The sequence below is a fragment of the Mustela lutreola genome, chromosome 17 (assembly GCF_030435805.1).
Source record: "Mustela lutreola isolate mMusLut2 chromosome 17, mMusLut2.pri, whole genome shotgun sequence".
Taxonomy (NCBI): Eukaryota; Metazoa; Chordata; class Mammalia; order Carnivora; family Mustelidae; genus Mustela; species Mustela lutreola.
Genome location: NC_081306.1, coordinates 6,652,175 through 6,673,742, shown reverse-complemented (window position 1 = coordinate 6,673,742; position 21,568 = coordinate 6,652,175). Strand labels below are relative to the sequence as shown.

General features: G+C 45.1%; 1 long non-coding RNA gene across 1 annotated transcript in view; it reads left to right on the top strand.

Moving 5' to 3' along the window:
* The window catches only part of LOC131819946 (uncharacterized), a 55,740-nt gene that overhangs the window by 6,664 nt on the left and 27,508 nt on the right, over positions 1-21,568 (top strand). The window contains exons 2-3 of the long non-coding RNA XR_009349414.1: positions 2,891-2,986; positions 14,917-15,015. This is a non-coding gene — a long non-coding RNA (uncharacterized LOC131819946). The remainder of the gene's footprint in view (positions 1-2,890; positions 2,987-14,916; positions 15,016-21,568) is intronic.

The window sequence follows — 21,568 nt, the reverse complement described above, 5'->3', positions numbered from 1 at the left end:
GTCAGACAGTCACACTCATCTGACTCCTCCTTGTCATGGGGGAGGAGGCCCCACACGATCAGGTGCCCCACCACCTCTCTGATCTCACCTCCTGCTTCTGCCTTGCTCACTCTACCCCGCCCAGCTGCGTCAACTGGGCTCCCACTCAGGAGCCTTTACTCCTGCTGTTCCATCTGCTCAGAATGGGAAGGGACTGTCTGTGCCTCTCTCCGCTGAGGCTGGAGTATCATCCGGCCCACTCTGACAAGTAAGACCCTTTCTCCATCTTGTAGCCAGAGGAGGAGAACGTGCAGAGAAAGCACTGCCAGGAGCAGTCCGCTGGCATCTGTTGCATAAAGCAGAAGAAAGCACGTTTGCCTTTTAGTATAGTGACCTGCAGCTACACTTGGCCCAGTGAAGATCAGCTGAGCCATTTGTGTGCTTCCGGGGTTGGGTGACACACAGATAGATGATGGGCACAGAAGGGGATTTCTCTTCTCCCTTGAGGAAAAGTCCAGAAATGTGAGCAGAGCAGGGAAGAAACACTGTCATGGGAAACATTCCCTAGATTTGTTCTTCTCTATGATTGCATTAGAAGGCTAAGCCAAAGGTCAATTAGAGTATAGTTCTCCTCCTTGGGGGAGATGAAGAGGCAGACCTAGGTAATTCTGCTGCTACTTTCAGGAGAATTCCCTCCTAACACATCCTGGGGTGTTTTCCTGGAATCACTTGAATGGGTGGTTCAGCTTTTGCCCACCAGGATTCTCTGAAATGGCTCGTGACCACTCATTCATTCAGCAAAGGCTCTCTGCTTGAAGAGGCTGGAAATGTACTCTCTGTTCCAATGCCCGCCTCAGACTATACCTAGTGATATTGTCCAGCCTAGGTTTCTTGTGATCCTGCTCTGTTCCAAATGGAAATCATGTGATGCCTCTCTAGGTAACTTGCTTTTTCCTTCCAGAATAAGAAGAAGTTAAAACCTGACATTCTCCTCTTCCCAATTTTTACACTTCTTTGTCTGAGTCCAGGTAGTTTAATCTGACTTTGTGACTCACAGTGGTAATAGTGTAGTAGTAGTAGTAGTACCCCTCCACCCACCCCACCACTACTACTGGTAGTAATAATGATCACTATCATTTGCAGATCACTTAATATGAGCCAATGACTATTCTAAGAATTTCAGATTTTATTTACTTACTCATTTTAGAGAGAGAGAGGTAGAGCACGGCTGGTGGGAGGAGGGGAGAGAATCCCAAGCAGACCCTACGCCGAGCACAGAGCCCAGTGTGGGGCTCGATCTCACAACCATGAGTTCATGGTCTGAGCTGAAAACAAGAGTGGGAAGCTTACCGAAGTGAACTACCCAGGTGCTCCTGTTCTAAGAAATTTAAATAGTAATTTATTGAATGCTCACAACCATCCTATGAAGTTGGTGCTCTTCTTATCTTATTCCCATTATATAGATGAGGAAATTAAAGCAAAGAAGGTTTTTGTTTTTTTTTTTTTAAGATTTTATTTATTTATTTGACAGAGAGAAATCACAAGTAGGTAGAGAGGCAGGCAGAGAGAGAGAGGAGGAAGCAGGCTCCCTGCCGAGCAGAGAGCCCGATGCGGGACTCGATCCCAGGACCCTGAGATCATGACCTGAGCCGAAGGCAGCGGCTTAACCACTGAGCCACCCAGGCGCCCCAAAGCAGAGAAGGTTGACATGACTTGACCAAGAGCACGTATAGGTTGTCTCTTGAATCCACACATTTTTTTTTTAAAGATTTTGTATGGAGAATGTGAGCAGGCGGGAGGAGGTTTAGATGGGGACACCCTGCTGAGCGTGGAGTCCAGCACAGGGCTTGAACCCAGCGCCCGGAGTTCACGACCGGAGTTGAAACCAAGAGTGAGATGCTTCACCAACCGAGTCAGCCAGGAACTCCATTGAACGCACACTTTTAACCAGTAGGCTTCGTGAATGTCTCCACTGATGTGGGTCACATACATAACAGACGTAGTGTTATCTAGGGAAGGAGGAAACATGGAAATTGGGAAAAAGAAAAAAATCTCCATAGTTTATGGGTTGATAGGATGCTAGGTCACTTTATACCACTTGTGTAGAATTGAAGAAAGAATTTAAACTCAGTTGGAAAAAAATCTTCCATGTAGAGGTTGTGACCCTGTGCCCTCCCTACTCATTCTGGGGAAAAAAGTCCAACTCTGTGTTAGTGTCTGCCTCCTATTCTATGCGTGGCATTTGTCTAAATTATTTGCGCTGGTCTCCCCACCATGTTTGCGTGTGTTCTGAGGGAGTGTGTCCAGTCTCCTGGTCTTGCTTGAGGTTTTCTTCTTCCCTTTATAGTCCTTCCTATTTTCTTTAATGATTTTATTGATTTATTTGTCAGAGAGAGAGTGCACATGCACACACACAAGCAGGGAGGGGGGGAGGTGGGCTCCCTGCTGAGCAAGGAGCCCGATGTGAGACTCCATCCCTGGGCCCTGGGGTCATGACCTGAGTGGAAGGTAGGCGTTTAAATGACAGAGGCGCCCACGCGTCCCTACACCCTTCCTATTTAAAGCCTCCAATGCCCGTTTCCCTTTGGGTCTGTTGGAAAAACCGAACCTCCCTCCCCGCACTTCTCCCTCAGCTGTAGGCGCTGTCTTTGAACAACTCTCTAAGCAAGGCTTGATGACTTCCATTCTCCAAGGGCCCCGTTGCATTTGTTTGTCTATTTTCCATCTTCAGCTATATCTCAGGGGTTTAGGTGAATTCAGGGAACGATGATTGCTGGATGTGGAATTCAGCCAACTGGCTTTCAGGGAACTGCTTGTTGTTCAGTTGGTGTTTGGTGTACTGGTTTGTCTGGGTATTGGCCTGGTTGTGTATCTCTTAGCTCATCAACTCTTGGTCTTTCTCCTTTGGAAGGAAAAAAAGAAGAAAAGAAAGGAAGAAGAAGAAAAAGAAAAGAGAGAAGAAAGGAAGGAATGAAGTAGGGAGAAAGGAAGAACCGTCATCCCTGAGGTAAAACTAATTAACTGACTTAGCTGAGCTTCGACGTAAAAAGGTGTCATATTGGACGTAGACCATTCCTGACACATCAAAAATTTCGGCTCTTGTGCTCAGGAGAACCTTTTCTCCCAGTCCCTTCCTTTCTCCTTTGCTTTGCCACGGTCCATATCCAACCGCCAGACCAAAATGTGCTTCTTTTTTTTTTTTTTTTTTTTTTTTTTTTTTTTTTTTAAAGATTTTATTTATTTTATTTGACAGAGAGAGATCACAAGTAGGCAGAGAGGCAGGCAGAGACAGAGGGGGAAGCAGGCTCCCTGCTGAGCAGAGAGCCCGATGCGGGGCTCGATCCCAGGACTCCGAGATCATGACCTGAGCCGAAGGCAGCGGCTCAATCCACTGAGCCACCCAGGCGCCCCCCAAAATGTGCTTCTGAACGTTCTGAGTCTCTGAGAAAAACTGGTGGTGGACGTATGTTCTTAGAGTTTTTCCTTCACCACAAGCCAAGAAATCAAGGGTCTGCAAAATGCTTCCCAAACAATTAGAATGGGTAGGGCTCAGTGATGATGATGGGGGTGGTGGCGGTGGTAGTAGTGGTGGTGCTGTCAACATCAAATGATATTAAACAACTCTATAGACCTCCAGTCATGAACCAGACTGCTCAGCCCTGGGTCCAGAATTGTGTTAGAACAACTACTGTTTATTTCCTTATTTTTACTGATGTATATTTGACATAGAACATTGTGTCAGTTTAAGGTGACTTGATACTTTTGTATTGCAATACAGTTGTCGTTGTACTGTTAGCTAACACCTCTATCAAGTTACATAAATTCTTCTTTCTTTTTTTTGTTAAAGATTTTATTTTCTTTATTTATTTGACAGACAGAGATCACAAGTAGGCAGAGAGAGAGGAAGGGAAGCGGGCTCCCTGCTGAGCTGAGAGCCCAACGGGGGGCTTGATCCCAGGATCCTGAGACCATGACCTGAGCCAAAGGCAGAGGCTTAACCCACTGAGTCACCCAGGCAACCCCATAACTTTTATTTCTTCTAGTGTTCAGAATAATTAAGATCTAGTATCTCAGCAAGTTTAATGTTTCTCATACCATTGTGGACTATAGTCAGCATACTATGTGTTAGGTCTCCGGGACTTATCCTTCAGGTACACTACGTGCCTTCAACAACACCTCTCCCATTTCCCTGCCCCCAGCCCTTGGTAACCAGCACTTCACTCTGTTTTTACAACTTTTTAGGTTTTTGGTTTTTTTTTTTTAGATGCCACATAGAGAGTAACCATTCAGGGGCACCTGGGTGGCTCAGTTGATTCTTGATTTCAGCTCAGGCCATGATCTCAGGGTTGTGAGATCGAGCCCTGCATTGGGCTCCAAGCTCCATGTGGAATCTGCTTGAGATTCTCTCTCTCTCCCTCTCCTCTCTCCCTCTCTCTCTTTCTGTCCCTAAATAAGTAAATAAAGTCTTAAAAATAGAGTTACCGTACGGTACTTGTCTTTGTCTGACTTACCTTAGCACGATGTCCTCAAGATCTTCTTTGTTGTAGTAAATGCAGAATTTCCCTGGCTGAATCATAGTCCATTGTAGCTATCTACTACATCTTTATTCACGGATCCGTTGATGGACACTTGGCTGGTTTCCAAACCTTGGCTCTTATGAACGATGCTGCCACAACCATGGGAGTACGTGTCTGTCTGGTCTTTCACTGAGTACTTAGTACCACAAGGACAGTTTTACACACTGTACCTGGATTAAGTCCCTCGATTTCCCAAGCATGACAGCAACAGCCACTATGCTTGTCCCCCCAGAGCATGAGGCCAAGAGCACCGCAGTAGCTGCACACAGTCACACAGCTAGCACTGAGTAGGAGAGCAGCTTTGCAAAACCAGTGGTCCAAGTCCAGAGCCAGTCTCCTGAGCACTGCTCTGTCCTACCCTTAGGTGTAGCCTGGGGTGGCAGTTTGGGTGGCCAGGCTGAGTGGTGAGGAGTGTGAGGAGTCACAGTGAAGGTGGACTGTCTAAATCCTTTCTTCAGAATCATTGTGTCTAAACAAGGTCTTGAGATGTCACTAGACCGAATCGCGTCTCCCAGATTCCACTTGCTTATCCTCCACCCAGGATGGTTCCAGCCAGACAGCCGAGCCATGAAGGCAGGGCTTGTGGTCTCTGCCGGACAATCGGTTTGTCTCCATTAGGCTTCATGTGTCTTCCTGGAAAACTCCAGCAAAAGGTCATGAGGGTGGAGGGCGCCTGGATGGCTCAGTGGGTTAAGCCTCTGCCTTCAGCTAAGGACGTGATCTCAGGGTCCTGGGATCGAGCACCGCACTGGGCTCTCTGCTCATCAGGGAGCCTGCTTTCCCCTCTCTCTCTGCCTGCCTCTCTGCCTATCTGTGATCTCTGTCTGTAAAATAAATAAATAAAATTTAAAAAAAGAGAAAGGTCATGAGGGTGGAGCCCTTATGAATGGGATTAGTGCTCTTAGAAAAGAGAGCCCAGAGATCTACCTAGCCCCTTCGACCCTGTGAGAATACAAGGAAAATTCTGTGCCTCTGAAGATGGCCTTCACTCGACCATACTGGCGCCCTGATCTTGGACATCCGGTCTCCAGAACTGTGAGAAATCGATTTCTGTTGTTTCTAAGTCACCAAGTCTGTGGTATTTTGTTACAAGAGCTCAAAGCAGTTTGTACATCTTATTTATAGTACTGAGGTAACAACTAATTATTATTATTATTATTTTTAAAGATTTTATTTGTTTGAGAGAGTGAGAGAACACGTGCAGGGTGGTAGGGTCAGAGGCAGAGGGAGAAGCAGGCTCCCCCTGAGCAGGGAGCCCCTGCAGGGCTCAATCCCAGGACCCTGGGATCATGACCTGAGCCGAAGGCAGACACTTAGCGGACTGAGTCATACAGATGCCCCGGTAGTGCCTACTTAGTGTACACGTAGTTACTGGGAATGTCTGACATCCCAGCTAGACCATAGCCCTCCTAAGCGCAGCAGCCTTCTCTGGGTGACGCACTGCCATCTCTCTCTCTCTCATGCCCAGTGCCTGCCAGAGAGTAGATATTGAATAAATACGTAGTGAGTGGATGTTGAAGGCGAGGCTCAGTTATTTCAAAACCTCTTGATTTCCAAAACCCTCTGGGAAGAGTTGGGAAGGAATTCAAACAACCTCCCTCAGAGAAGGACAGATTGTGGAAAGCCATGCAGACAAGCCACTGAGATCACGGGTTTTGGGAGTTTTGCTTTCCACCTGCGAATTCTGGGGGATGGGTGCTTCTCCCTAAGCTGGTCACGTTTGAGACCACTCAATCCCACTGGAAGCCCACTGTCACCTCTTCCTCCACTCGCCCTGATGGTAAGCTCTCTAGGCTCAGGCAGCCGTTAATTTAAGGTAACAATTAAGTGCAACTAAATTGCTCTTTCAGTACCATCAAGGAGTCAACAGGAGAGCTTTCCTCTGCCAAGCAGAATGAATCCCCAAAGCTGGACGAATGTTCCAAGCTTGACCCAATGAGAGTGGAGCTCAGAATCAAGCATGAGCCTACCCACAGCCTTTGGAAGTGATGAAGTCCATGAGCTCAAAGGGTCTGTGGGGTACCTCACCTGTGTTTCTTGTCCCTGAAGCTCTTGGAAGTCTCCTGTGGTCCCAGAGATGCCATCAAATCCTTGAGACAAAAATTCACCTGAGCCCATTTAAACATCAAAGTGGCTTTATTTAACAATTCCGGAGTCAGGCAGCATCCCCTCTAGCAAGTAGAAAGGAGCTCGGCTGAGCTGTGGGAAAGGGAAGGTTTTTAAAGGTGGAAACGGGGTGGAAAAATGAAATGATTACCAAAGAATGACTTGTCTCCGAGGAGGTCACCTTCTTAAGCAGAACGGAAGGAGTCAAATGGGTGAATCATCTCATTAGTGCTGACCTTCTAATTCCATGGTGACTGGTTCAAGTTTGCATTCCTGGGGGGCTGAAATGGTGGTTAGGTTAGGTGTTCAATCTTGGTTTGCTGATGTTGGGGTTTAGTACAAGTGACCCCCTTTGGGACATGCTATCTTTTTTTAAACACAGCATACAAGTCTTTCACCTTCTTGGTTAAGTTTATTCCTAAATACTTTATTCTTCTTGATGTTATTGTAAATGGAATTGTTTCTGAATTTCTTTTTCAGATTGTTCATTGGTAGTGCAAGGGAATGCAAGTGATTTCTGAGTGTTGATCTTGTATCCTACAACTTGGACAAATTTATTAAGTCTAATATGTTAATTGTGTGTGTGTGTGTGTGTACACACCGGAATCTTTAGCGCATTCTAATACGAGATTATGCTGTATGCAAGCAGGAATGATTTTTCTTCTTCCTTTCCAATCTGGATGCTGTTTATTTCTTTTCCTGCCTAATAGGTCTGGCTAGAATTTCTGATTCTGTGTTGAATAGAAGTGGTAAAAGTGGGGATCTTTGCCTTGTTTCTGATCTTAGGGAAAAAGCATTTTCTCTTTCACCACTGAGTATCATGTTCATCATTACTTTTTCAAAGATGGCCTTTATCCTGGTGAGGTGACCAGTGCATTTTGTATTGCTACAACCGTCTCTTATGGGGGTTGGATGTAGAGACTTATAGCTGGTGCTGTATGAATATTTTGTTTTCATTGGCATAAAAAAATTCCTAGAGGGTGGGGCATGTCCATCCATGGTATGTGAGATGATTTGAGAGGATGCATTCTAGCAGGATTTAAAGAATACCCAAGTCCCTCTCTTCCACGGGCAGGATTTATTTTCTCACACAAAATTCTTTTCCAGTTCCTCTGATGATTTAATAGCATCGAGGGCATCTCAGTCTGGGCTACTGCATCTTTAACACTTTTCTAACACTAAGTGATTTTTAATTTTTTATTTTTTTAATAATGAGGGAGCAGATTTCGGTTTCAGTGCCTTTAGCAAACAACAGTGTGTCTTGACAGTTTAATGGTGTTATATTATTGGTATTTTTTTGCCTTCTCTTTCTGGCAAGTGATACAGATTTCCAATTACTTAGAGCTGTGAAATAATTATAGATTAGAGGGAGAAGGTTGTATTTAAAAAACACGTGTATTCAAGTAATATCCAAGAGATTTGACCTTTAAAAGGTCATGTCAATGCGTCAGTTTGATTAAGGACAACCTTTCTGGTACCCACAGAACAGAGGAGTTGGAAGCAGTTTCTCGTCTTACCAAGCAGATGGGCTTTGTGCAGTGACTGCAGATGTGTAAGGCGTAGATTAAATATACGTGACTTTTAATGATACCCCAACTTCCCCAAACCCAGTGAGGAAGAAGACTCCTATCAATGAGGGGAGTAGAGAGCTATAATTTTTTGACCGTCAGACTGACCATTCTAACTCTTTGGAATCCCAAGGAAGCTTGTGATTTCTCTGTATCCAGTCAGTGAAGATCAGACTTTCTGTCAGTGGGCCTCAGTGTGAGAGAACACTATGTAGTAGTGGAAAGAACTGAGTGGGCATCCCAGTGTTTCTGGCTGCCCTGGAGTACCGGCCATCAGAGTGTACCTAACCTTAATTAATGGTGGCCATGGTTACCAGAGTGGAGCAGGCCAGGCTTAAAAAAGAGGAATCTTTGGGGCACCTGGGTGGCTCAGTTGGTTGAGAGACTGCTTCCAGCTCAGGTCATGATCCTGGAGTCCCTGGCTGCAGTCCCTCACTGGGCTCCCGTCCCTCACTGGGCTCCCTGCTCAGGGGGAAGTCTGCTTCTCCCTCTGACCCTCCCCCCCTCATGCTTTTTCTCTTTGTCTCCCCCTCTCTCTCTCAAATAAATAATAAAAGTAAAAATCTTAAAAAAAAAAAAAAAAAAAAAAAAAAGGAGCAATCCTGAACATTACATAATTCTGAGAGGCAAGCACCCTCTTATATTCCAACATACAACTGGTATCTCCCCTCAGGCATCATGTGATTAAAATAACTTGCAAAGCAAGTTTTGTATTTAAGGAAGACCTTTAAGTTTCAGCCGTGTTAGGAACTATCTGGTGACAAGTGAAAAAAACCTTTTGATAGAAAGAAGTATTAGTGTGGAGGCTCCTAGCCCCACCCGTAAAGGGACTGTACTGGAGCTAGTCAAGAATAGTACCAGTGGGTGTAGCACAAAGTCACAGAAGTGTCCCCGAGTGAGGCTGAAGCAGTATGAGGCCAGGCCATCTGTTCCTGAGATGGACGCGTCAGTCCATCTTCTCTTGATGCTGCTGAGATTTGATTCACCCAAGTCCTGCCACTCCCAGTGGCTGATCGTCACGTATCCTTTCAATGTTACTTGGCTGTTGACAGGGAGAGAAAGTGCTGCTTGTGTGGAGTTAGAGGAACCAAACCCATATGATGAGGATTTTGTTCTGAAACCCTATTTAATGAACTTTTTGGCATTAAATATTAATCTTGAGAACTTGACTCATGTGAATGTGCAACTGAAGACAGATCCCTTGTTAGTAAAATCTGGGATTCCATCGGCAAAGCTGAGGTTGATCTGGGGACTTGCAGGGTCAGTGTTGAGGTGACCCCTGGCTTATGGCGGGCCTCTAGAGGGGGCCGGTGGTACTGAGATGTCCCCATGGCGAAGCTCTTAGAAGGAGCGGCGGGATCCCGGGCCAACAGAGGGAGTTTGTTGTGCCACCCAGCGTGTCCTTTAAGGAACTGCGCATGTGTCCTAGTCTCCCTCTTCCAGAAAACAAATAATGAACTCAGTATAAGGGATGATGGATATGTAATAATGGAGAATAGTTCTGTGATTTTGGCAGAATAAGGAAGGTAATCAGTCCCACTGGGGCGGAAATTGATTCATCTGGCTTTCTTCGGTTCTAGATAATTTTCTATTTGTAATATAGAGGTTGCGTTAAACAACCTTCAAGGCATTCCTGTCCTCCACTCTGCCTACTCCATCCCTCCCCTCGTCTCTTTGTCTTTCTCTGACATCCACAGGTATTTACTGAGTACCTGCTTTGTGTCACCTCCTGTGCTGGGGGCAAAGGATGAACTCTGCAGGTAGCCACTAGCCTCTTGGATCTCACAGCCCTGTGGTGGAGGGGGAAGTAAATACAAGTTAGTAGTCCTACGAATCATTGCCAGTGTTTATTGAACAAGTTCTGCATCCCCCCTGCTATTCCGAATGCTTCCCATGAAGGAACTCACTTAGCCCTCACAAGAATACTACGACAAAGGGATCCTTAGTATTATTGTACAGATGAGGAAACCAAAGTAGGGAGAGGTTAAGGAACTTGCCTAGTGTCACACAGCTGGTAAACAGAGAGTCGGGAATTGGCATCAAGCAGTCTGGTTCTTGAACCCTCATTCTTCAACATGTGGCCTATACAGCACGAGAAGAACTGTAAGAGAAGAAATGCAAGGGTGCCAGGGGCTCCTGCAAGAGAGGCACTGTGTGTTGTGATGGAGGTGATCTTGGTGTGTTTGGAGAAGAGGAAGCCAGATGTTGAGTAAAGGATACAGTATCTTACAGAACGAGAAAAATCCCAAACAGAATATGTATCTCCCAGGTTCTCACGAAGGCACCCAGCTACCAGTGATACTGCCTGAGCAGAGACTGGATCCCCTCAGGTCCTCAGGGAAACTTTCTTTGGTCCTTATCATGGACATCCTATTCCCTCTTGACATTTTGGGAGAAGCTGATCCTTTGGCTGCCTGCCCATCCAGGATGGCTCCCTAGTGACCCCTAGCACATTCTTCTGTGTTGATAGGGGGGTGAGGTGAACCAAAGGGCAATTTCCCAGGACTGTCATCGCCCAAAAGGACCAAGCCTCATCCTGCATGGAGATTCTTCTTGTAGCCCCTAATCCAGTCTTCCTGCCTGCTGGGGAGGTCAGGAGAGGGTTCTGGAGAAGGTGAGCAGGAATTTCTAAGTGCCAGCAGTTGTGAGGAAGGGAAGAGAGAGTGGGGACATGTGGGGGAAGCGCATGTCATTGTGCAGGAATGAGGGAGGATGCCAGAAGCCAGAGCAAGTCTGCAGGGATGGAGCATCAGAGACCACAGTGTATGGGGTCATGCTTGTATGCTCCTGAGTTGGGCTGTGTCCAGTGAGCAGCAGAACATCTAGATACTTCTGGAAAGGGCTGTGTAACTCTTCTCACTCAGATTACTAAACATTTCCTACACACCAGCGACTGCACTAACTGCATGAGTTGATTTTTGTTCTCCACAGTACCCGACAGTGACCGACAGTGACCGACAGACAGTCCAGGCTCTGTCGCTCACCCCATTTCACAGAGGGGGGAACCTGGGGATCCGCAAGATGAATTTTGCTCAAGGCCTCTCATCTAGCAGGTGGTGGAGCTGGCTTTGAACCTGGAGATTCTGCCTCCAGAGTCTGCACATTTGCCGCATGTGCTGTGTGTCTGAAGTGGTCACAGCGTACCAGGCTGTTGGCAGCTCAGAGCCCCTGACTTCCAATGGGCAGATTTCTGCCGGCTTGTCCAGGTCTCCCTCACCTTCATGTCGACCAGGTGAACAACTGAAAAGACGGCCCCTGCAATTTGGTTTCAGAGCATGTATCACTGAGCCTCCCTCTCTCCGTGTGGGTATGCGTGTGTATATGTTTGTTAGTGACACAAGCCACACTGGTATGTGGGCTTGTAAGTATCTACATGTGTGACGCGTATGTGCATAATTCTGGTAAAGGCATTTCTTCTCCGTAGAGTTGGAATGTCTCCAGTTTGGTATCTGGATGTTCTCCAGCTCGAAAGACTCTGCCTGGCATATTGCAAAGTGTCTGGTTTACTTGGAAAGGGAAAGATGTGAGGTTGACAGTGTTGAGGAGCCAGCTGCCGTGACATCTGAGATGTCCAGGAGAGGGAAAAGGGGTGCCTTCCAGTTAGAGACCTGACCTCCAGTGTATGAGCTTGACCAAGTCCTCCGTGCACACTTCCCACCTAGGCTGTACTTTCTTCCAGCTAGAATGAAGCAGTTGGACTATTTTCCCTATAGATCCTTCCCAGTGCACAGGTTTGGAGTTGGTGGCTTTTGCATTATTAGATCTTTTGGCTTCTGGCCCCTGGAAATTCTTAGTATGTTCTCAAGAAGATGAACCCATCTGGGAAGCCTATGGGTCCTGGTGCTTCAGGGTGGAGGCTATGGGAGTGAAGACCTGGAGGCAGCCAGATGCAGAAAAGCCCACAGACCTTGTGCTTCAGATGGTCTGAATGTTTGAAGACTAGCGGCCTTAGCCACAGATTATGTGTGACACAGGCATGAATTTGCTTCACAGTGTTAGGGTGCAGAAAACTCACATTTCTTCATTTTCCTAAGTGAAATGAAATCTGGCTCTGAGCCCCGCTCCCATGAGTTGTGGGATGGGCACTGTCTGTCATCATTGGGCTGCCTGCCCCACAATGCGATGGTATCAACTCCTAGAGCTTCTGTGGGTGCCAGCAGGGGTGTGGTCCTTGGGTGTCTGTTTTGGGAAGTGATCCCTGCAGTGACCAAGAGGAGCTGTGGATCAGATAAGGATCTCCCCATGGCCTTCAAAGTCTTGTTCTCGGTCATGAACCCTAGGATTCAAGTGTCACCCCATTCAAGGGGCATCTCCTTTGGAACACTGTAAGGGAGAAGAGCACAAGTCTGAAGCACTTCAGGTGTGGCTTGCTGTGCCCTCTGATCCTGGTCCCAGTTCGTGGCCAGGGTGATGCTCTCCTGTCCTCCATTCACCCACCCGCTCTTCTCTCCTTGTTCCTCTGCAGTGACCCCCACTTAATTCTGTGCTCAATCTGACCCACCCACTATGGAAAGAGGGACTCCTGGAAGTCAGAGAAGCTCTGACCATTCCCCTGCCTCTACCCCAAGACTAACTTAGACCTTCAACTGACCCTGCCTGGAGAAATATGATTTGAGCCACATGTGTAATTTAAAATTTTCCTGTACCACCCAAACACAATATAATAAAATGGATGAAATTTATTATTTATTGTTATTTTTATTCTTGTTTATTTATGTATTTTTAAAGATTTTATTTACGTATTTGACACACAGAGAGATCACAAGTAGGCAGAGAGGCAGCAGAGAGAGTGAGGGAAGCAGGCTCCCCAATGAGCAGAGATGCCAGGATCCTGAGATCATGACCTGAGCCAAAGGCAGAGGCTTAAGCCACTGAACCACCCAGGCGCCGCTATGGATTTGTTTTTACTATTGTTTTCTTTAACTCAGTTTATTTAAAATATTGCCTTTTGAACATGTTATCAGTATGAAAGTATTAATGAGATATTTTGCATCAGTTGGTCATACTATGCCATTGAACTCCAGTGTGTATTTGACACTGACGCCATTTCTTGGCTTGGACGAACCACATGTGGAGCACTCGGCACCCCCGTGTGCTAGTGGCTCCCACACTGGACTGTGCGATCTTAGTACAATACAGCAGCAGCAAAATGTGGCTGGGAGGATGGGAGAAACAGCTGAAGGGGATTAAGAGGACACTTACCGTGGGCAGCAGCGAGTGATGTACAGAACTGTTGAATCACTGTGCTGTACACCTGGAACTAATAGAGGGCTGCATGTTCACTACACTGGAATGAAAGGTAGTTGATGAAAAAATAAAGTGACTGATTCAGTGGTATTTAGTACATTCACAGGGTTGTGTGACTATCACCTCTAACTAGCTCCAGAACATCTTTGACAAGAAACCCTGTGCTCATTAAGCAGTTTTCTCCTCGTGCCCCCTCCCTTCAGTCCCCGCCAACCCATCGTCTACTTTCTGTCTCTGTGGATGACCTATTTGGGATATTTCAAATAACTGAAATCACTTGATATGTGACCTTTTTGTGACTGGTTTCTTTCACCTAGTGTAGTGTTTTCCCAATTCATCCGTGTGGTGACACCATCAGTACTTCATTCCGCACCTGGGGTTCCACTGTATGGATGTGCCCCATTTGTCCATTTCTCCTTTGATGGGTACCCATGGTCTCTTAATCAGTTTGAAGTTTGGAGGGGCGCCTGGCTGGCCCAGTGGGTGAAGTATCCAACTCTTGACTTTGGCTCACGTCATGATCTCGAAGTCATGGGATAGAGCTCCACGATGGCCCCGTGCACAGTGGGGAGTCTGCTTGGGATTCCCACTCTCTCTCTCTCCTCTGCCTTTTCCCATGTTCGTGCTTCCTCTCTGTAAATAAATAGACAAAATCTTAAAAGAAACAAACAAACAAAAAAAAACAAGAAGAAGTTTGGACACAAACTAACAAAATGGTGGCCTGAATACCCCTGTGTTCATAGTAGCATTATTCTTTTTTTTTTTTAATATTTTATTTATTTTATTTGACAGACAGAGATTACAAGTAGGCAGAGAGGCAGGCAGAGAGAGAGAGAGAGAGAGAGAGAGGAGGAAGCAGGCTCCCTGCTGAGCAGAGAGCCCAATGCGGGACTCGATCCCAGGACTCTGAGATCATGACCCGAGCTGAAGGCAGTGGCCTAACCCACTGAGCCACCCAGGTGCCCCCATAGTAGCATTATTCTTAATAGACAAAAGGTGGAAGCATCCTGTGTGTCCATCAGGGGATGAATGGATAAACAGAGGTAGTATACCTCTGTTATGGAGGATTCTATAGTCTTAACAAGGAAGGGAATGCTGACCCATGGTACCACATGGATGGACCTTGACGACGCTACACAAAGTGAAATAAGCCAATTAGAAAAGAGCAGATACTGTCTGATTCCATTTATGACATGCCTAGAGTAATTTAGATAAGAGAGAGAGAAAGTAGTAAGGTGCTTACTGGGGACCAGAAGGAGGAGAGAACAAGGCATTGTTTCATGAGGACAAGAGTTTCAGTTTGGGAAGATAGGAAAATTGTGGAGATGTACAGTGTTGATGGTTGTACAACGATAGTGTCCTTAGTACCATTTAACTGTATGCTGAGAAATGAAACGTGTTGATATGTGTGTCTTAAAAACTGTTGTCTTGACTCCTAGGTTGATTTTAAAGAACTGGCCATTGGCTAAAGGAATTAGGAAAAAGCACGTCTGTTTTCCCCACTCTCACAAAGGAGCTATTCCTGGATCACATTTGAGGTAATTAAATCTTCTTTGTTCACTGTTAGATTCTTTCTTTCTTTTTTCTTTTTTTTTTGGACTAATGCTAAGGCTTATTTATCACCACACAGGTGATAACATAATACTTTACACCTTGACTAAAACACAGCCTTGGTCAGAATGGGCACTCCTTGAAGGAGGAATAATGATGGGTTATAAAAGAAAATCTAAATTGTAAATCTGTGCCATCTGTTTCTGCCCAAGCCCACCTTGCTTACTATTCTCTTTTCTCACACAGTATCTAGGTGATGGTAGAAAAGGGAAACTGGAAGAAGCCAGAGAGCTGACACCGAATAGGGAAATGAGAAAAAGACTGTTGGGGTTTGATTTATGAGCAAGTCTTAGGGGCTATGGAATGACGGGAACAGAGACAGCCCGGGGAGAGGAGTTTTGAGTTTTACTGTGCACTAAGGCGGTCTTTTTCCTTTGGCATTTTGAGCAATCGCTGCAGCAGAGATGTAAATCACCTTTTGATTAGTATTTATTTGAATGTCATAAGAAGATGAGGTGAGGCACAAGGTGCAAGGCTCGCCTTTCGGTCCCATTCGCATCCCGAGGACCTGGGAAACTGTCCAGTAGTTGTGACCAGTCGGCGGTATTTGACGGAGGAGTCGATCCTCTGCGTGGTCATTGGGAGCTCGTCCTTCTCCGCTCCCTCGTTTCTCTTGCGTCCACCCAACACCTTGTGAAGGGCCTTCTGAAAAGATCCACTGAAAGAAGCAAGAGCGGTTCCCTATGTAGTGGGAATACAACAGCCATTGTCACTTAGTGTCATCCTGACGCTCTGGGAATGAGCCAAAGCCAGAGAGGAAAGTGATGGTGTCAGAAAGTATGTGGAGAATAGCTGTACATCACTTCATGTAGTGCAGGGGGAAGTCAGCGTATTCATAAACGTGCATTCAGTCTGAAAGCCAATAACTCAAGTCATTCAAACTCCATCTCATTGGGCCATATAGCCAGCCGCTGGCAGTATTTCATATAAAGGACTATGTAGAAGGATGAATTCTGTTTACTGAATTGACCGTCAAGTAATAACCCTGCCACCAACTCTTTTCGTCCTGGCCTTCCCAGCCTACGAATTTTGATGCATTACAAAAAGTTCTGGGGCAGCGTGATCACTTAAAAAAAAAAAAGCTATCCGGTAGTAACACAAACACCTTTAAACTGGAGAAAAACTTATTTGCCTTTGAGGTTTGTTCATTCTTGATTTTATCACTGGTCTGACTGCCTTCCTTGGGAAAAACGTTCAGAGTTACACCTTTTTGTTCAAGGCTCCAGGTGTTCCTTGGAATCCACCACTCTATTCTATAAAGGACTCACTCTTGGATGCTTTTGGTGAGATGTCTTCTACCTCCACGTTCTGACCTTGGCTTTTCGCAGTCAAGGCTGGTGCTGCTCTGGTCCAAACAAGGGCCTCTTCCATACAGAAAAGATGCAGGAGCTTGGCTAGGGAGCATCCACGACTGTGTGAAATATAAAACAACACATTCTTAGAATCCACCTAACTGCTTCAGTCTTTCTTTCCTAATTTTGATTGTCTGCATTGCCTTTTCTGAAGACTCAGCTGAAGTATCCTTTCCCTTAGGGAACTCTGTCTGATTTATTTCCAGGCTACGTTATGTTCTGTGTCTTTCCCATTGGCTTTTTATAGTGAGAATTTTTTGCAAGTTTGGATTCTCAGGATCTTTGGTCTCCCTGTGTCTGAAGAATTCCTTCCTTCCTTCATTTGAGTGTTTATTGAGAGCCTACTGTGTTCCTGGAATTGGGGACACAGCAGTGAATAAAGCAGACACGCATCCTTCCTTCTGGAGCTCACATTTGGGTAGGGAGAGATAGATGAGCATGTAAATAATGAGATGGTGGCAAGAGCCATGCGGGGAAAATGTAGCATAGAAGGGTGATGACAAGTGCTAGGGGAAGGAGGCATTAGAGTTTTAAATAGAGTGGTCTCACTGAGAAGGTGACTTTAGAGCAAAACCTGGAAAGAGGGCTTCACCTTACTGTAGGAGTTGTGGTGGTGGGAGACAAAGTGGGTCTCCAACTGTAGAAACTCACCAGGTGAGATGCTCAGTTTCCCAGCATGCCTTACAGCTAGACTGAGGGTGAGGGATCTAGAATAACTGAATCTTTGGACCCCAGGAAACAAACTGAGGGTTTGGGATCAGAGTTGGGTAGGGAGATGGGGTCATGGGGTGATGGGTACTAAGGGGGGCATGTGTTGTGATGAGCACTAGGTGGTTTGTTTGTTTTTCAGTGTTCCAAGATTCATTGTTCTTGCACAACACCCAGTGCTCCATGCAGTACGTGCCCTCCTTAATACCCACCACCAGGCCCTCCTAACTCCCTCCCCACCTCCCCTCCAAAACCCTCAAATTGTTTCTGAGTCTACAGTCTCTCATGGTTCTTCTCCACCTCCGATTTCGCCCAGCCCACTCGGCTGTCCTTCACCCAGTGTCCTTTGTTGTTGCTTATGCTCCACAAGTAAGTAGAACCATGTGATAATTGACTCTCTCAGCTTGACTTATTTCACTCAGCATAATCTCTTCCAGTCCCGTCCATGTTGCTACAAAAGTTGGGTATTCATCCTTTCTGATGGAGGCATAAGACTCCATTCATTGTATATATGGACCATATCTTCTTTATCCATTCATCTGTTGAAGGGCTTCTTGGCTCTTTCCACAGTTTGGCAACTGTGGCTATTACTGCTGTGAACACTGGGGTAGAGATGGCCCTTCTTTTCCCTATTTATCTTTGGGATAAATACCTAGTAGTGCAATTGCAGGGTCATAGGGGAGCTCTATTTTTAGTTTCTTAAGGAATCTCCACACTGTTTTCTACTGTGGGTGCACCAAGTTGCATTCCCACCAACAATGTACAAGGGATCCCCTTTCTCCACGTCCTCTCCAACACATGTTGTTTACTGTCTTGTTAATTTTGGCCATTCTAATTGGTGTAAGGTGGTATCTCAATGTGGCAGCAAGTTGAATCTCCCTGTTGGCTAGTGATGATGAACATTTTTTCATGTGTCTGTTAGCCATTTGTATGTCTTCTTTGGAGAAGTATCTGTTCATGTCTTCTGTACATTTTTAAACCTGATTATCTGTTTTTTGAGTGTTGAGTTTGTGGAGTTCTTTTTTTTAAGATTTTATCTATTTATTTGACAGAGAGATCACAAGTAGGCAGAGAGGCAGGCAGAGAGAGAGGGAGAAATCAGGCTCCCTGCTGAGCAGAGAGCCAATGTGGGGCTCGATCCCAGGACCGTGGGGCTCGATCCCAGGACCCTGGGATCATGACCTGAGCCAAAGGCAGAGGCTTAACCCACTGGGCCACCCAGGTGCCCCTGAGGAGTTCTTTATAGATCTTGGAGATCAGCCCATTGTCTGTAGTGTCATTTGGTAATATCTTCTCCCATTCCTGGATTGCCTCTTTGTTTTATTGACTGTTTCCTTTGCTGTGCAGAAGCTTTTGATTTTGATGAAGTCTCAAAAGTTCATTTTTACTTCTGTTTCCTTTGCCTTGGGAGACATGTCTTGAGAGAAGTTGCTGTGCCTGATGTCGAAGAGGCTACAGCCTATGTTCTCCTCAAGGATTTTGATTGATTCCTGCCTCCTGCTGAGGTCTTTTGTCCATTTCGAGTTTATCTTTATGTATGTATGGTGTAAGAGAATGGTCTAGGTTCATTCTTCTATATATAGCTACCCAATTTTCCCAGCACAGTTTATTGAAGAGACCGTCTTTTTTCCACTGGATATTTTTTCCTGCTTTGTCAAAGATGAGTTGACCATAGAGTTGTGGGTCCATATCTAGGCTTTCTACTCTGTTCCACTGATCTGTGGAGCACTGGGTGTTTTACACAACTAATGAATCATTGGACACTATATCAAAAACTAATGATGTACTCTACATGGGTAAATGAACATAATTTTTTAAAAGCTGAATTAATAAGCCAGAATTACTGAATCTAAAGACTTTGCTGGGATCTGGCAAGATAAAGAGTGAGAGAAGCTATCCTGTCATAGCTGCTGGCTGCAGGGCCGTGGGAAAAGAGGAGTCCAGTGCAGCTTACAGCATCAGTGCTGGGGTAGTGCTGTTTACCTGAGATGGCCAGTGGTCCCTGAGCAGGGCTGCAGAGTGTTCACCATGGTCGTTTTGAACTGGAGTACTAGCTGCACTGAGCCTCTGTCTTTCTGCCTGTTTCCTGAGCCTTGTTCTTCAGGCTCTCTGGTGCTTCTGTGAATTCCCTGGGATATGTCCAGTAAATTTCTTTCCTGCTTAAATAAGCCAAAATTGTTTTCTGTTGCTTGCAGCCTGCAGCTCTGACTGGCACATGCCTATTCCATCCTGCACTTTGCCACCTCTAGTGCTTCTCTCTCAACACGCTGTAATGCCTTGTTTATGTGTGTGTCTCCTGTTTACCGCAGGCTGTTGAGAGGAGAGAACACATACTTTTAATTCATCCTCATGTGTCCGGTGTCTAGCTCAGTGATTGGCACACAGTAGGAGGTCGGTATGCTGCTGTTGTTTTCTGTGAATGAATAAGAAAAAGGGAGAATAAATGGAACTTCTTGAGTCCATGCTTTTCTTCACAGCATCCTTCCTCTCAAATAAAATCCAGAAGCCATATGCAACCTGTGTCACTCAGTCTAGAGCCCATCTCTTGCAGTGAAACATGCAGATCAAAGGTGACTACTTTTCTGTTGCTGTCTAAAGCTGCTTTCCACCAGGATGCCACGCAGGACTCATTGCTTTAAGGAAAAGACAAACGTGGAAAGATTAGTCTTCAATTTTAGTTCAATAAAGGGAAACTGAAGATCTCTTGCACACAGAGTGGAACTAGCACATCTAGACCCTGCTGAGGAACTGATGATCTTGGGTATATCACTGACATTGGCTCCAGTTTCTTCTTCTGAAAAAATGGGGAGATGAAGTTAGATCAAGTGTCCCAGTAGGTATAGTCTTGGCATTCTGGGCTGGATAATTCTTATTGTGGAAGTTGTCCTGTGTATCGCGGAATGTCTAGAAGCATCCCTGGCCTTGACTCAGTAGATGCCAATAGTATTTCCCTCACTGTGACCAATGGTGTCCCTAGACATTGCCAGATATGCCTTGGACATAAAATCACCCTGGTTGGGAACCACTGAATTAGATGATATTAGATGATAAACAGTTTACAAGTTTCTGGGCTGGTGCGAGAGTCGGGGCTCTGCTATCTCCTGGCACCTAACCCTGTGTGTGGCATCGTGGCTAGCATTCAGTACAAGCTGAACGAGTGAGATGAAATACACAGTTCCTTTCAGCTATATCAGTTCTTTGGCAGCAAGAGAATCACCCATGTGACTGCCTCTACTTGGGTACCGTTTAACATTCCTGGATAGAAATGAACTAAAAATATCATCCGGCGTTATGAAAGAATAGGTCTGTCTGGCAGTTTAGCAACATATAGTGACTATAATTATCAAGGAGGGCCCACTCAATTCTGACAGTGATCTCAGATTGTGTCCCCTGAAAGTTAACTCTGAATTTTATGATTATATGATTATAACAAAAAGTTTAATTGAGAAGAGTGATTCTAGATCTTGGAATGAGAATTGTACACAGTTTATTGTTCAGGTCACAATAGATTGTATGTAACGTATGTAATACTTAAATTGCTTATTGTCTTTTGCCCTGTGTGATTATAGAAGTTGCTTCTTTATCAGTCCAGCCAGGACTTACTTTCTCTTCCCTTTATCTCCACTTAGCTACCTTTTGGCATTCTACTCTGTCCGGTAAGGATCGAATTGATTACACAAGTAGATCAATTTGGAATGTGTTGCCATTAGAACAATATTAGTCTTTGGATCCATATCCAGATGTGGGATATCTTTCTGCTTATTTAGTTCTTTCATTTCTTTCAACAATGGTTTTTGGTTTTGCAATTCCTTTGTTACCTGTATTCCTAAGTGATACATTGACAATACTGTATATGGAATTGTTTTCTGCATTTTCATTTTTGAACTGTTTGTTGCTAGTCTGTTGAAATGTAATGGATTTTTGTATATTGATCTCATATCCTGCAAACTCACCGAGCTCATTTATTCATGCTAATAGGTTTTTAGTGATTTCTTACATACGAGAAAATTTTTTTAGTGGTTCCTTTCCTGAATTTCTTATGTGCAAGATTTTTGTATATGCACAATCATGTCATCTGCACATGGGCACAGTTTTACTTCTTCCTTTCCAGTGTTGCCCTCTCTTATTTTACATTTCTTGCCCAATTTCCCTAGCTGGAACCTCTAGTGCAATGTTGAAAAGAAGGGGTGAGACTGAACCTCCTTCTCTTGTTACCCATCTTAGGTGGAAAAGATTCAGTCTTTCCCTTTTAAGTAAGACCTTCCTGGTGATTTTTTGTTTGTTTGTGTCTGTGGTGGGTCTTTCTTTCTTTGTTTTTTGTTTGTTTGTTTGTTTGTTTTGTCTTTTTGTTTTTGTTTTTATTTTGGTTTGGTTTCTTTTAGATCCTCTTATCAGCTTGAACTGTTCCTAGTTATTAAAA